Genomic DNA, 15,723 nt, shown 5'->3' on the forward strand with positions numbered 1-15,723 from the left:
GTCGGGGATGCAAGGATTTCTTCATCATTGCCCATCTACTATAATATATACAAAGGACTTCTAGTCATGTCTTCTCTTCGATGCTTGGTCATTAGATTCGATCAATTTAGCTCTATTTTGACATGAAAATGCAAGGTTTGCACTCCTGTCCTACCAAGGAAACAAAACCTCAAAGAATATGCAAGACAAAGGACTAAAGATAGTAAATGACCCAAATATGGACTAAAAAGCATAGGAACGAGGCTAATTCGGAGACTAAATATGCTCAAATAATGGTCACATCAAATATCCCCAAACCGAACCTTTGCTCGTCCCAAGTAAAGAGGTGACAAAACTAGGACCCTTATTTAAACTATCCTACTAATATAGCCAACATGAGATAATTAGCGGGTATCACTCTGCCCCTTCAACTCACAACAAGACAACCATGAGGTAGGATGCCTTCTGGCAAGGCAAGGTGGGTCTTGCCAAAATGGCGACACATCCAAACATTAAAGCACACAAAATCAAGTAATTGAGGCATTTACAAAAGAATAGCCACTTTCCTAATCTAAGTGGCGGAAATTATCTACAAGGGAAGCAATTCGAGGGTACACACTCCTTCATAGACGCAATTTATTCAAACTACTAAGCCTAGAAGGATACCAATAAATCACCTCCAAGTTGTGTCAAGTTAGGGTACCTTTGTCCTCAATCGTTAAATGCTTTTGTCAAGAATAGACTCCCTATGGTGTTAGAAAAACTAGAGGATCGCGGAATTCCCCCTCTTGCCTAGACAAGAAGAAGGGTTGTCCCCTATCTACCATGCACAAAAGTGGATACGATGGATAAAGGGATCGATAGAATTTGAGTTTCATTTGGGAGTTTACTTTTGTTATTGTTTCCCCCCCCCCCCATTTCTTGTGGCATATAACATTTGAGAACACTTTCTTTTTGTCATTTCTTTTGATTTTTGGCATTTCAATACTTGACAACTTTCAAATTTTGCATTTTATTTTGAACATTTTCAAAGTCACCCCAATTAGTAACGAGGGTGCCTTATATTTGAAGCATAGGAGTTTTCATTTTTATTACTCCTCTTTTCTTTTGATGCAATTTGCAAACTTTTTCTTTCCTTTTCTTTTCTTGAACTCAAATTTTTGAACAATTTCTTTTTGTGCCCATTCCCTTTTTGATGACAAAAATATGGTAGAACATGGATGAATGATGGTTGCATGGTTTCAAGGGTCACCTTGGAATAAACGGTAGCCAAAGAGTTATCATACCACAAGGTAGTCTTGACTAGGCCTTAATCCATGGGTCAAAGGATACTAGCATGACACATCTTAGGGTGTTTTACAAGTATTCTAACAAGCAAAGTCTTAAGAAGAAAAGGCATCTACTAGGGCCTTATATACACTTGTCAAGCTTCCCAAATAGACGGTTTCACAAAATTTTTCTAACATGCAACTATATGCCATGATGCAACTAACATTTATACATCCTAATGCATATGCTTCTACCAACTAGTATGCCAAATAATCTAAATGCAATCCTAAATTCACATTGTTTTTACCGCATCAATCAAAATAAAACCACATAGTCATTAACATAAAGAGGAAATAGGAGATTCGAAAGATCATACCATGCGGTCTTCAATATCCTCATGTCTCGGATGTGGCGTAGTCAATCAATGTGAATAAGGATAAACAAACACAATATATATAACAATATATACAAGACTACACTAAAAAGGAAATGAACATGTTTTTGTATTTTTCAATTTTTCAAATTTTTTTTGGATTTTTCGAAATTTTTGATTTTTTTTGGATTTTGAATAAAAGTCAAGTTAGAATTTCCCATCCCCACACTAGTATGGGCATTGTCCTCAATGGCCAATACGATAGGAAATTATGCAAGCATGATGCATGATTTCTAAACTAAATGCAAACTATACTAAGCTACACTACATGATGCATGGGTTTTTGTTATGGCCGAGAGCATAATTTAAATTAGCTCCCGATGCATATGCATGGACTTCCCCAAACCAAAATAGACACTATTTCTAATGTCTTGAATTTCGGGGTAATTCATGCACATGGAATGCAATGCATGAAACTACAAATTGTCATTTTGGATTTTACAAGTTGGGAACAATAAAAATGAACACCTTAATGAAGCTAAGGTGTTAGTCCTCCATGTTGCTAGGACTCCAAAATCAAAAGACAAATATGGTACAAATTATCAAAACATCAAATTCTTTGCTTGAAAATTAAAAAGTGAGAGGATATGGAAACTTCACTTAAGATTTGATGGGTGCCTCATGCCCGCTCCATCTAGCTATGAAGAGATCTCTAGAGATCGTCATTATCTCCCTCTAGGTCACTATCCCAAACTTCCTTGGATGCATTACTTGCATTGAAGTCCATGAACTCATCTTCTTCACTATTGAGCTCCACTGTATCTCCACCACAAGATTTATCGCTCCCTTCGCCTTCTTGCCCATGTGCTCCTTCATTTGCCTTTTCCGAGTTTGGGAAGAGAATGTCCATTTGGGCCAAAGAGGGAAACATTTCCTCCTCGCTAACCTTCCCTTGTTGAACCAAATGGTGGAATTGTGGATATAGAGTATAGTAGCTATCCACGGTGGCTTCATATTGACGGAAATGCATGTCTTGGAGAATCCCCGTCACAAAATCATCTCGGGGAAGAATGAAGGGGTTAGTGATTGTATGGTTGGTATTGAAAAGGGTAGGGAGGTATCTTGATCTTTTCATTTTTTTGTTGTGGCTCTTGTTGTTGTTGGGGGTTTGGTAATGGAGGTGCTTGATTTGCGTGGTTCGGGTTTGCGGGGATGAGGTACGACGTGATTGGGGACCCCTCCTTGGTGAAATTCATGGTAAACCGGTCATTAGTAAGTAGATAGGGTTACTTCCCTTTGTTATCCATTTGATCCTCTTTTCAACACCTTCGTGTGTTATCCAATGATGTTGCACAAGAAGTAGTTCCTCATTGATTCTTGTATTCCCGGAGAGTGGAGTGTTCTCATTGTTTTCATTGAACCTTGGATTGAAGTGCTTCGCAAGCCTTGTAATAAACCCTCCATTGACGATATGCTTTATCCCATCGTCATCCCCATTTCTAAACTTAGCCCACTTCTCAAGTAGTACAAGAGGTGCATTAAAATGATATCCACCTCGTCCTTGGATTTCAAGGTATGACTCTATGAACACAAGATCGAGTTCATTCACAATTGCCGGATCTCGGCGTGCAAGAATAGTTGCGGATAAGAACCGGTAAGTGAGCCTCAGAATAGGGTTTTGGATGTGAAACGTCAAGCATTCCTGGATATACAAAAAGTCTCGACCGGTCATGGCTCTCCACAATTGTGCCACACTATACTTCTTAGGTCTTGATGTTCGGGTAGGCGAAACATCCAAACCGAGTACATTTGCAAACTCAACAAGAGTCATCATCCTTGTCACATTTTCCAATCTAAACTCTATGCAAATTGTTTTGTTCAAAGTTGTGATCTTTAAGAAACTTAAGAACTCAAGAACAAGAGGTCGGTAGGTTTGCTCATGTAGGTGGAACAAGGTAGAAAGACAAAACAACTCAAAAAGGGCTTCCATTTGATGGTATATTCCAAGCTTGCATAATGTTTTATGGCATAGAAATTTGGTAGGAAGAATATTCTTACCAAGTAGTCGGTGAAAGACAAGCCTTTGAACATCGTTCACAAATTCAATGTTGGAAAAATCGTCAAGCTTGGTGAGATCCACAATCTCTTCATGTTCCCTTCTTAGAGTGTTGATGTGAGAAGTAGATGAGCTTCCTCTCACTCTTGGCCTTCTTCTTTCCCTAAATGAAGATCCTCTTGGTCCCATTCTTTGATTGTAGAGTTGGAATTTTTGATTTGTTGAAATATGGAGAAGCTCTTTATGGATTAGATCTTTCCTTTTGAATCATTTGAAACCTGAGAAATTGGGGTTTTTGTTTTTGTGGAGTGAAATGAGTGCTTGGGTTATTTTTTGGAGTCATGAGGGAGGGGGGTTTATAATATAAGTGGAAGGAAGGATGAAGTGTCACAAATTGTGCGGTGGGGGTGAAATAAAATTGCAAAAACCGGAAATAAAGGCCGCAGGGAGACGAGCGGATTTGACCTTGGGACGCTCGGATTCCCTCGTTTTGGGACGAGCGGATTCTTTGGAAGATGCTCGGATTTTCTTACAGCGAGTTTTTCCAAAATTTGAAACAGCTAGGATGAGCGGATCGATACTGGGACGAGCGTCTTTGCTGAAGTTGGACGAGCGTATTGTCTGAGGGACGCTCGGATTTCGTTACAGGAAAGAATCCCAAAATCATTCAGCAAAAAGACGAGCGGATTTGCAATGCGACGGGCGTCTGGAGAAAGACGAGCGGATTGACTCTAGAGACGCTCGGATTCCGGATCAGGGTAAAACACCTGCTTGTTAGCTCCTTTTGGACGAGCGTATTCTCTGTTAGCCGCTCGAATTCCCATTTGGACGGTCGTCTTTTCCTCGGGTCGAGCATATTTTCCTTGCTTCTCCTTTACTTCAATAAAAAGCTCCCCCATGCTTGAAAACTAGTTCCTTCATCCATCAAAAAGATTAGTGACCCTCCCTCACCTACTCTCATCGAAAGAATCATGTCTATGAAAAAAGGGTGCAATAAAGTTAAAAATACAAGTTAGAAGGGTTAGTATATTTACAAGTGGTGGTTTAGGGAGGACTCCACCAAACTCTCCCTTTGATGATTCCTTCAAGGATGAGGAGGCCCGAGGTAGGTGACCTCGACCTCTCCAATAAATTCTCCCACATAGTATGGCATCAATCTTTGGCCATTGACCTTGAATTTGGTTTCGTCTTCCGATTTGATCTCAAAGTCTCCATACCTTCCTACCTCACTGATCACATAAGGACCCATCCATCTAGAGTTCAACTTCCCGGGAAAGAGTCGATATCGGGAATGGAATTGAAGGACTTTATCTCCTTTGTGCAAGGATTTTTGCTTAATTCTTTTATCATGGAGCAACTTTGTTCTTTCCTTGTAGATCTTGGCATTCTCATAAGATTGTAGTCGGAATTCTTCCAACTCTTGAATTTGTGTCATCCTCCTTTGACCACTTAATTTGAGGTCAACGTTGAGAGCTTTGATTGCCCAAAAAGCTTTGTACTCTAACTCGATTGGAAAGTGGCATGCCTTCCCGTAGACAAGTTTGTAAGAAGAGGCTCATATGGGGGTCTTATAGGCCGTCTTATAAGCCCAAAGAGCATCATCAAGCTTTATGCTCCAATCTTTTCGAGTCTTGTTTACAACTTTATCAAGAATTTGCTTGATCTGTCTATTTGAAACTTCAACTTGACCGCTTGTTTGATGATGGTATCCTATGCCGGTTCTATGTTGAACACCATATTTGGTCAAAAGAGATGCGAGCTTCTTTTCATGAAAATGCGTTCCTCCATCACTTATGATTGCTCTAGGGACTCCGAAGTTTGGGAAGATTATCTTCTTGAAGAGCTTAGTGACCGTCTTTGCATCATCGGTTAGGGTGGCAATTGCCTCCACCCACTTGGAGACGTAGTCTACGGCCACAAGGATATATTTGTTTCCCTTGGATGTCACGAACGGCCCTTGGTAGTCGACCCCCCAAACGTCAAAGATCTCCACCTCTAGTATGCCTCTTTGTTGTATTTCATTCCTCCAAGAGATATTCCCCGTCCTTTGACAAGCGTCACAATGAAGGATGAACTCCCTTATATCTTGGAACATCGTAGGCCAATAGAAGCCCGATTGAAGAATTTTTGCAATGGTTCTCCTTGCTCCATGGTGTCCACCGTAAGGTGATGAGTGGCATCCTTCCAAGACTCCTTGAACTTCCCATTGATGGATGCACCTCCGGTTGAGCCCATCACTACACTCCTTGTAAAGATTTGTGTCATCCCAAAAATACTCCTTTACTTCGAATAAGAACCTCTTTCTTTAGTTGTAGTTTAAGTTCGGAGGGAGTACTCTTCCAACAATAGAGTTGCATAATAGGCAAACCATGGGGTGATATTCCTTTCAAGTTGTGTTTGAATGGCCATCAAGATGTCGTCAGGAAATGAGTCATTGATCGGCGTTTCTCCTTGTTTATCATGAAACCGGATCCCTGACAAGTGATCCGCCACTACGTTCTCGGCTCCACTCTTGTCTCTTAATTCCAAGTCGAATTCATGAAGAAGCAAAATCCATCTCAACAACCTTGGTTTTGCCTCTTTCTTTATAAAGAGATGTCGGAGAGCACAGTGATCCGAAAAGACAATCACTTTGGATCCAAGTAAGTAGGAACGGAATTTGTCCAAAGCATAGACAATGCCAAGAAGCTCTTTCTCGGTGATATCATAGTTCACTTGGGAGGGATCAAGAGTCTTGATTATATAGTAGATAGCATGTAGAGATCTCCCTACCCGTTGGCCAAGAACCGCTCCAACGGTGTAGTTAATAGCATCACACATATTCTCGAATGGTAGTTCCCAATTTGGTGGTTGAATGATCGGTGCCGAGATTAGTGCTTCCTTGATTCTATTAAAGGCTTCAACACACTCATCAGTGAAATGGAATTGGGCATCTTTAAGTAAGAGTTGAGAGAGGGGTTTTGCTATTTTTGAGAAATCTTTTATGAAAGGGCGATAGAAACCCGCGTGACCGAGAAAACTTCTCACCCCTCTAACATTCACGGGAGGTGGGAGTTTCTCTATCACCTCAATCTTAACTTGATCGACCTCGATGCCCTTTTCCGAGATTAAATAACCCAAAACAATTCCTTCATTGACCATGAAGTGATACTTTTCCAATTTAAAACAAGACTAACATCTTCACATTTTTGCAATACAAGAGAGTGATTATGCAAACATGAGTCAAAGTCTTTTCCATAAACGCTAAAATCATCCATAAAAACTTCCATTATGGTCTCTAGGTAATCGCAGAAGACACTCATCATGCATCTTTGAAAAGTGGCCGGGGCATTACACAAGCCAAAAGGCATCCTCCTATATGCAAAAGTACCATAAGGGCATGTGAAGGTGGTCTTGTGTTGGTCATCCGGGTGTATAGGGATTTGAAAGAATCCCGAATACCCATTAAAGTAGCAAAAGAACTTATTGTAGGCTAACCTCTCAAGCATTTGGTCAATGAGTGGTAGGGGGAAATGCTCATTTCTTGTTGCGGAATTCAATTTTCGATAGTCAATACACATACGCCAACCGGTGATCTTCCATGTGGGTATTAGCTCATTCTTTTCATTTGTCACCACCATGGTACCTCTTTTCTTAGGTACCACTTGAACGGGGCTAACCCACAAAGAGTCCGATATGGGATATATGATTCCCGCATCAAGTAATTTCATAACCTCCCCTTTAACAAGTTCTTGCATGTGGGGGTTTAATCTCCTTTGAGATTGAATGGTAGATCTATGGTCTTCCTCTAGATGAATTCTATGCATACAAAAGTTGGGACTTATCCCCTTAAGGTTATCTAGACTATAACCTATAGCCTTTTCATGTTGTTTCAACACATCAAGCAATTTTCCCAATTGGTTTTCATCAAGTTCGTCATTAACAATCACGGGTTTGGTCTTAGATTCATCAAGGTAAGCATATTTCAAATTTGGGGGAAGGGGTTTTAAAGTTGGGATTTGTACCTCATTTTCCTCCTTTGAAGGTTCATTGAGAACTTGCTCCATTTCCATTAGACACTCCATTCTCATGGCATGTTCAACTTGTTCCTCAAGCTCATCAATCTCGTCATACTCAAATTCTATGACAAATTCTTCTTGCTCTTCGGCTTGTAAGATGTCTTCTATAATTGATTGCTCTTATTCTATAGATTGATATGCTTCGACAAGGATGTTATGTACTAATTTGGATTGCTCATGAGTAAGTTCTTTGTTAGCTAGAGCGTCCTCAAAAAGATCTACCTCTAACTCCCAATGCATATTTTTGGCCTCACTTGCTTCCAAGGCTTCCAATGCTTGCATGGGGTCTTTGAAGAAATGTAAACTCAAGTGGTCCTCAATAAAACAATCTATAATATCCATCTTGAAAAATATCAAACAACTTAAAAATTAGAACAAACCTTCAGAAGTTTTACTTCCCCAAGGCAAAGAAAGACACAACTAATAACAATCTAAGAAAATCAAATCAAGTTACCACCGTCCCCGGCAACGGCGCCATTTTTGGTCGGACTCACTTGGAGCTTAATTTTCGGTTACTTGTCGTTAGGAGCACTTAGACCAAAACAATATTTATAACTTCACAAACAACTCTACTATTAGTAAAGAGGCAAGTAAAGGTCGGATCCCAAGGAACGGGTATTGATGTAGGATTTTCAATTGCAAGTAGCGGTGTCTAGAGGTGTCACGATTTGGGTTGAGATAGGAAGATCACTAAACTAAATAGTAATAAAAGTAAACAAGCAAGATGATTAAAATGAGATGTAAACAACTAATAAAAAGCACTAGGGTGTCATGGGGTCATAGGGGATTCATGGGAATTGATCATACAAACATATTCTCAAATTATAAGAAAGCAATTATTATTGTGATGGATTGAGTTGGTTTATATCTTACAATCCTAGGAAGGTTTGGGTCCCGGAGCCGAATCGATTAGATTGTACAACACCTACAAGTCGACGTAATCCTCCCTACTCAACTATATGCATGGTCTAATGAGACTCGAGTTGGTTTATGCCTTACAAGTCTCATTGAAAAGGTAAGTGATGGGTCAAAAAATGCAAGGATTCATAGGCACGCATTTCATCAAACATAACATGTGCATAAGTTGAGATCACAACAAGCAAGCAAATAAATTATGAAAACATATTAAATTAACCATGAATCATCCCCCATGTTGGTTTCCCCTAATTACCCGTTAACCCTAGTTAAGGAAACTACTCACTCATTATCAAGTTTAACATGTTAACAAGGTTGTCAATCATATTAACAAGGCAAAACATGATAAATAAATGAAGATGATTAATAATAATTAAAAAGGGATTAAGAGAATTATACCTACTAATGATTCCAAAATAAAGCAAAGAATAATAGAAGTACTTGATGAATGATTGTAAGGTTGTCAATCTCCCAACAATAACCCAAATAATCTTCAATTACCCAAAATAAAAGATGAACAAAATAGAAATTAAGGAAATGAGATTTGTATTAATATTTGATTAGAAGTTGATTACAAGATTAAGAAGAGATTAGAATGATATAAACTACACTAAAGATTGATAAGAAAAACATATTGATCTAATTAGACTAATGAGGTATTTATAGTGGGGATTAGGTACACAAATTAGGGTTTTCTAAGGGCTTAAATGACGATTAAGTCCTTGAGGAATCGGTCCTCTCAGAAAAGATGCGAGTCTCCTTTTTGCCGGTCATTCACAAATATGCGCATCTTTCATGGAGGGAAGAAGAGGACGTATGGGCCTGTAAGACAATCCGAGCGTCCAAGGGGTCGGGACGGGCGGATTCTTGGGTGGCTGGTTGAGCGTCTTGATGGCTGGACGAGCGGATTGGGGTGTGGTTGGACGGGCGTCCCTATGGCAAAGACGCTCGGATCTTTGGAGTCCTGGACGGGCATCTTGCTATGCTGGACGAGGGAACCTCATCACAGCTTTTCCTTTCTTCTTTTCTTCCTCTCTTCTTCCAATAATCCTCTAGGATTTAGTCGGGGATGCAAGGATTTCTCCATCATTGCCCATCTACTATAATATGTACAAAGGCCTTCTAGTCTTGCCTTCTCTTTGATGCTTGGTCATTAGATTCGATCAATTTAGCTCTATTTTTCCATGAAAATGCAAGGTTTGCACTCCTCTCCTACCAAGGAAACAAAACCTCAAAGAATATGCAAAACAAAGGACTAAAGATAGTAAATGACCCAAATATGCACTAAAAAGCATAGGAACGAGGCTAATTCTGGGACTAAATATGCTTAAATAATGGTCACATCAGCAATCATCTACTTTTTATATGAGATATGGTTAAGCAGGGTACCTAAGTTGTAGTATGTTTTGATATTAAACTTGTGCTCTTTCTTCCTACATGATCACGAGAACAAAGGGTTTATGGCTCGTGATGCTGTATATTAAAGAAAAGAGGGTTATTTCTTAAAGACAGAGTGCGAGAAAATGTTCAAGAGCGACAAACTGAGAATAAGACGTAGAAATATGTTCTTTCTTGGTCAAAATCAGTAATTATTTCTTCTGAACCTAAAGTGGACAGGAATCATGTTATTTTGAAAGTAACAAACCTGTAACTTATTAAGATGCTTTATCTAGTTTTAATTCTGCAAAATTCCGAACTGAACATAAACCTTAAGATGTTTCCATGACTTGGTTGATTGGTGGTAAGAGGTTTCACCAAATTGCAACGCTTCGTTATAATTCGGATTTCATAATATTTGACCATGGGATTTTAAAATCATCTTGCATGAGTTTTGTAAATTGCAACTATCCTAAGGTAAGATACGAACTTAAGACGAAATCTTAAGTAGAAGTCAAGGAGTTGAATGGTATGTTTCAGTCATGTTATAAACCTTTCTCGATTTGTCGAGTAGTTTTGTTTATACATAAAGTTTAGTGGGAGTAGGGTGGTACTATTAGTCTTATATGTGAATGACATATTGATAACTGTAAGTGATGAAAGACTTAAGAGAAGAATTATACATCTTTAAGATATCTAGTTCGATGGATATTAGCATAAAGTTAATATTATTAAGTTAATAAGAATCTTTATAAGTTCAAAAGTATTGAAGATGAAGAAATTGAATCCATTTGCTTCCGCTGCGGGATTAATTCATTACGCTAAGATGTATTACTATTCTTAAACCTCGTATACTTGGAGTATAACGAGATGTTACAAATAGATTCTTTGAGAGAAATCTCTATATAGCCACATAGTTCATTAGTTAGTACTCAGGAAGTAAAAAAGATATGAAGCTAAGCATTTTGAAATAAGATAGATTTGTGTGCAAAGAGTTACATAAAATAACCATCTTGACTATATTATTTAAGGAGGATATCTGCTAGAAACATCCTAGGCAGTTGAACACTGAGATATATACAGCAGAAATTGAGTACACTTGCAATAGTGAGATATGAAAGAAGGAAGGGATGATATTAGGATTCGGTTTTGTGAATTGGAGGAACTATGGTAGTTCATTCCAATAACCGAAGGTCCTATCCCATTCACTGTGAGGACAGTGGGAGCTATTCTAAGGCAAGATAACCTATGTCTAGATTGGATCTAGACACATATAATCAAAAGGTTTTTATAATAAATATTATTCACAACAAAGGGAAAAAGTATATAGCAAGGTTAGTAAAGTGCAAAGTGCAAATTGTTGCTAAAACTTACTAATCAAGGCCTTCTCATAGGCTTAGCATGATGTGTCATGCCATTTCAATTGAATTGATATGATCCACTATATACAAGATTAAAAATGAATTATAGATTATGTAGTAATTGATATTGTATCAATTTTACATATGTGATAATGCACTCATCGTTTGAGTTTTATTCAAAACTCTTTTCTTTAATGCTTTGTTCTTCCAAATAAGTTGTCGAGACAATATTGAACCCTATTTAAGTGAACTGGATTAACATAGTATTGGCCCCTAGTCACCTATATGAGGTGACGTCTCTTAGTGACTAGTGTGTGAGTCGATTGATGGCAAGTTCAAGTGCCATAGGGTCATAAGGTATGACTAATCGAGCACATAGGCAGACTGTATGGGACACTCTGTCGGGCAGTGACCGCTTATGGAGTTCTGGTAATTTATATAGCCTAGTCATGGCGAGAGATACTATGGTATTCTTTTGAGTCAATTCTTTGACTAGAGACTGTTTGCCCCAGTTGGCACAGTTTCTGAGTAACTTTAAGTTATGCTCTACGACTTTTGTAAATGAGGTCAAATGGGCATCTTTTGGGTCATGATGAGTTATGGCTATGCAAAGGGAATAGTGCCATAGGAATTGTCCATCCCCTTGTCAGGGTTATTTAAAAATCTCAGGGCCACTCGAGGAGTAGTGAACTGGAAATGCGTGGCCACGCTTAGAAAGTATCTACGGTAGATAATTGCGGTTAGACAGTTACTCTCCAGATCGAGGAAACCACTCTTGATATGATCACATGCAAGTACGACCTGCAAGACACTTTGCATTGAGTGGGAGATTGTAATAGGACAAGAGAATTGGTGACGCACACTTGTCTCGGACAAGTGGGAGATTTTTGGATTATGTGTCCTCAAAAATGGTGCGATCACATTATTGAAACTCATGATAAGAATACGTACGGGTTGATTCAATATATATAATCAACTGATTAACATTAATCGGTAATTATTGGCTAACTAGAGTTTGACATTACTGTCGTTTGACGGTGGTGATCAGTTGATCCCTTAAGGACACACCTAAAGGACGATTCCCTCAATTGTAAAGTTAATCGATTGTATGATGATACAAATTGATTAAATCCTTATATTGAACAAATTGATATATATCAGAGAGAATATTATATCTTATTGTAATATGATTAAATAAGATTCAATTTAGTAATTAAAATGATATATTACTGAAATTGATTATTGTTTATGAAACATTTGAGATAAGAATTATTAGTTAATTATAATTACAAAATGTTTTAGATTATATTAACTAGACTTAATGTGACCCGTTTTATATACATGTAATTGTGAATTACTTGTTAATTTGTTAAATGTAATTTATTTAATATATATTTATATTTAATTAGTTAAATATGCATTTATATTACTAATGACATGTTACATGTCACATGTCACAACATATTATAAATGACAAATTACAAAAGATAAAATGGAGTCCATTTTACATAAGGGGTGCCGGGTTTTTAAGTGGGTTATTTAAGGTTTTATGGTTTATTGTTTTTTAATCAAAAACACAATCATGACTACCCTAAACTAGACTCCTAAGCTAGGATTTTGAGAAGGCAAATGCATGTGAGACATCCTCCTTCCCTAGCACATTAAAAACCGGCTCCACCCCCCTTTTGAGTTAATAGAAGTTGTTCTCATTTTTGTAAGATGATTCTTATACTTTTTCTCTCTATATCTCACATAAAATTTTTTTATGTAAAATTTTGTTCATAAATTTAAATATTCACATAAGATTACTATGGTAGTAATATAACTAATATTAGAATTAATATTTAAGGTCACTACTTATATTATCTAGTTAATAATATTTGTAGTACTGAGGGATAGCCTTGGTGCAATCAAGAGGAGGATCTCTACTTTGGGATCTTGTTGGAGGATCATCCTGATATTTTGAGCTGAAGATCAAGTGTGGGAAGGAGTCTTACACTTGTGCCCATTTTCGTCCCTCACATAATGTAAGAAACTTGTTTAACCTTGTTTATTTTGTCATGCATGCAACTAGATCCACATGACATGAATTATGAGTAATTTATAAAATTGTATTATGTGACACCCCACGATAACGCGAAAAACATAACTTATAAATTCAAGCGAAAAATATGATTTTTTTGAAACTTTTAAAATTTAAAGCGCGGGTTCAATAAAATACAAAACATAAATAAAGTATGCGGAAATAAAGTTTAAATTATACAAACGTGATAGTCCAGATGAGGGAAAATATATCCCTCGAATTACAATACAATAAAAGGTGAGTCTAAACAATCCTAATAAACCAAATACTATGCCAAAGTGCTCGCTAGCTCACACATGTCTTCACCCCATGATTGCACCACTAATACCTATCATTCATGTAAACATGAACACCACAGTCAGTGAGGAGTAACTCAAGGTTCTCCCAGCCACAAAATGTGAAAATGAACACAGCAAAGAACTCAGTTAGATAAATCATGTAATATAGTTACAAAAGATATGAACATCAAGTTAATATATTTAAACATGTCAATTAAATAAGATGGAATACGATAGATCAATATTGGCATAATAGAGACTCACTATTCATGTGAAGTAATTAAATGATATGAAAGACAAGAATACAGTCATTTATGCCGAAGCACGCATTTCAGGGAATTACAACATGGATATGAGATTAAAATCTGAATCATGTGAAACAGTTACGTAAGGGATCAACCAATGAAAGTTACAAGAACAGAAACCGTAGCCATTATTTGGAAAACCACTTAGCAAACATTGCACGGGACGTGGCTACTAATGTCACATTCATACTTATGGCTTGCATCTCACCATAAGAACGGATGAGAACATCAATCCCGACGATCAAATCACAACTAGAGGGCTTATAGCTCACCCCTAGTATCCGATAGGACCAAGACAAACAACACAAGGCATAACTCTTGCCTTCAAAGACAAATACCAATATCTATAACCAAGCAAGACCGTTACTACTCATATATAAATATATAATTCCCCTGGTAGGACAAAAATGGTACTCCCAAGACTCAGTCCTAGTCCAAATATGGCCAGACTCTCAGGACAGTACAGTTCCCGATTCGACATGCGGCAAAACAGTCCGCATTCAAGACTCGAAGACAGATCGGAAATCTAGAACCCACAATCGGCAGGACAGTCCAAGAGAGGCTAAAGATATGAGCTAAACCAACAATCGGCAGGACAGTCTGAAAGAGGCGTAAAGATAAGTCAAGCAAAAAGGTATAGCATAAAGGCATTATCAAGAGAATACGACTCAACCAAGCGATACGAATCAACTTGGAAAGAGACTACTACATGTAATGAACCAATGATTTTCTAAGTGAGACATTTCATGCCAAATCATAATCATGAATGTGAATAAGTATCTCATTTCTTCAATATTTGTCTCTTGAATAAAACTGTAAACAAACGGAAATGAACCATTTATAATAAGCAAATAAGCATTCAATTATAATTGACTCAATTGTAAGATAAACCATACTACTCACAAGGCATGAATAAATACATTGGACTCATATTAAAATGGAAGCATGTCATTCAGATAAAATATAACAAGCGGTAATGAATAATTTACGTTATATAAAATACGAGAAAAAAACGTAAGTAACCACATGTGATCCATTCATAAACCCACTCCATAATATAAAGTTGGCCCAATATTACAAGGATATGCAAACAAGCCCAATTCACAAAATACAACCCAAACATCAAATAAAGGAAAAGAGGAAACAAGGAGTATAATCATATACTCAATTTAGGGGTTGGCCCAACTACCTAAGGTATAAACAAGGCCCAATCAAATGAATATGGTAAGTCCGACATAAGAAGCATGTGAAATCCAACAAGTTCAACATGACAAGCCCGACTGAGAAAGCATAACGAGCCCGATTGAATAAACATATTATGCCCAAATGAGAAAGCATAAAAAGTCCAAAACACCACAATCACTCACCCAAATACACAAAACAAGTAAACCACAAGACGAGTCCATGAGCAAGTTTGAGACGGGAAATTCGAATTAATTAAACCCGAACAAAAACATTTTCACGGTCAAGAATCAACTCAACATTCAACAGACCCACAAAGACACCCCTTTTTATCCACCCATCACCGTATCACCCTTAGCCCATTTAACCACCCAAACACGGGTCAACACCGCTCATTTGACAACCCAAAACCGTGTCATGAAAGCTCATGAACCACACTAGAAACCTGTGCCAACAACCATGATTTTCTGCCCCGCAACTGTGCCCA

The sequence above is a fragment of the Silene latifolia genome, chromosome 9, assembly GCF_048544455.1.
Source record: "Silene latifolia isolate original U9 population chromosome 9, ASM4854445v1, whole genome shotgun sequence".
NCBI classification, from domain to species: Eukaryota; Viridiplantae; Streptophyta; class Magnoliopsida; order Caryophyllales; family Caryophyllaceae; genus Silene; species Silene latifolia.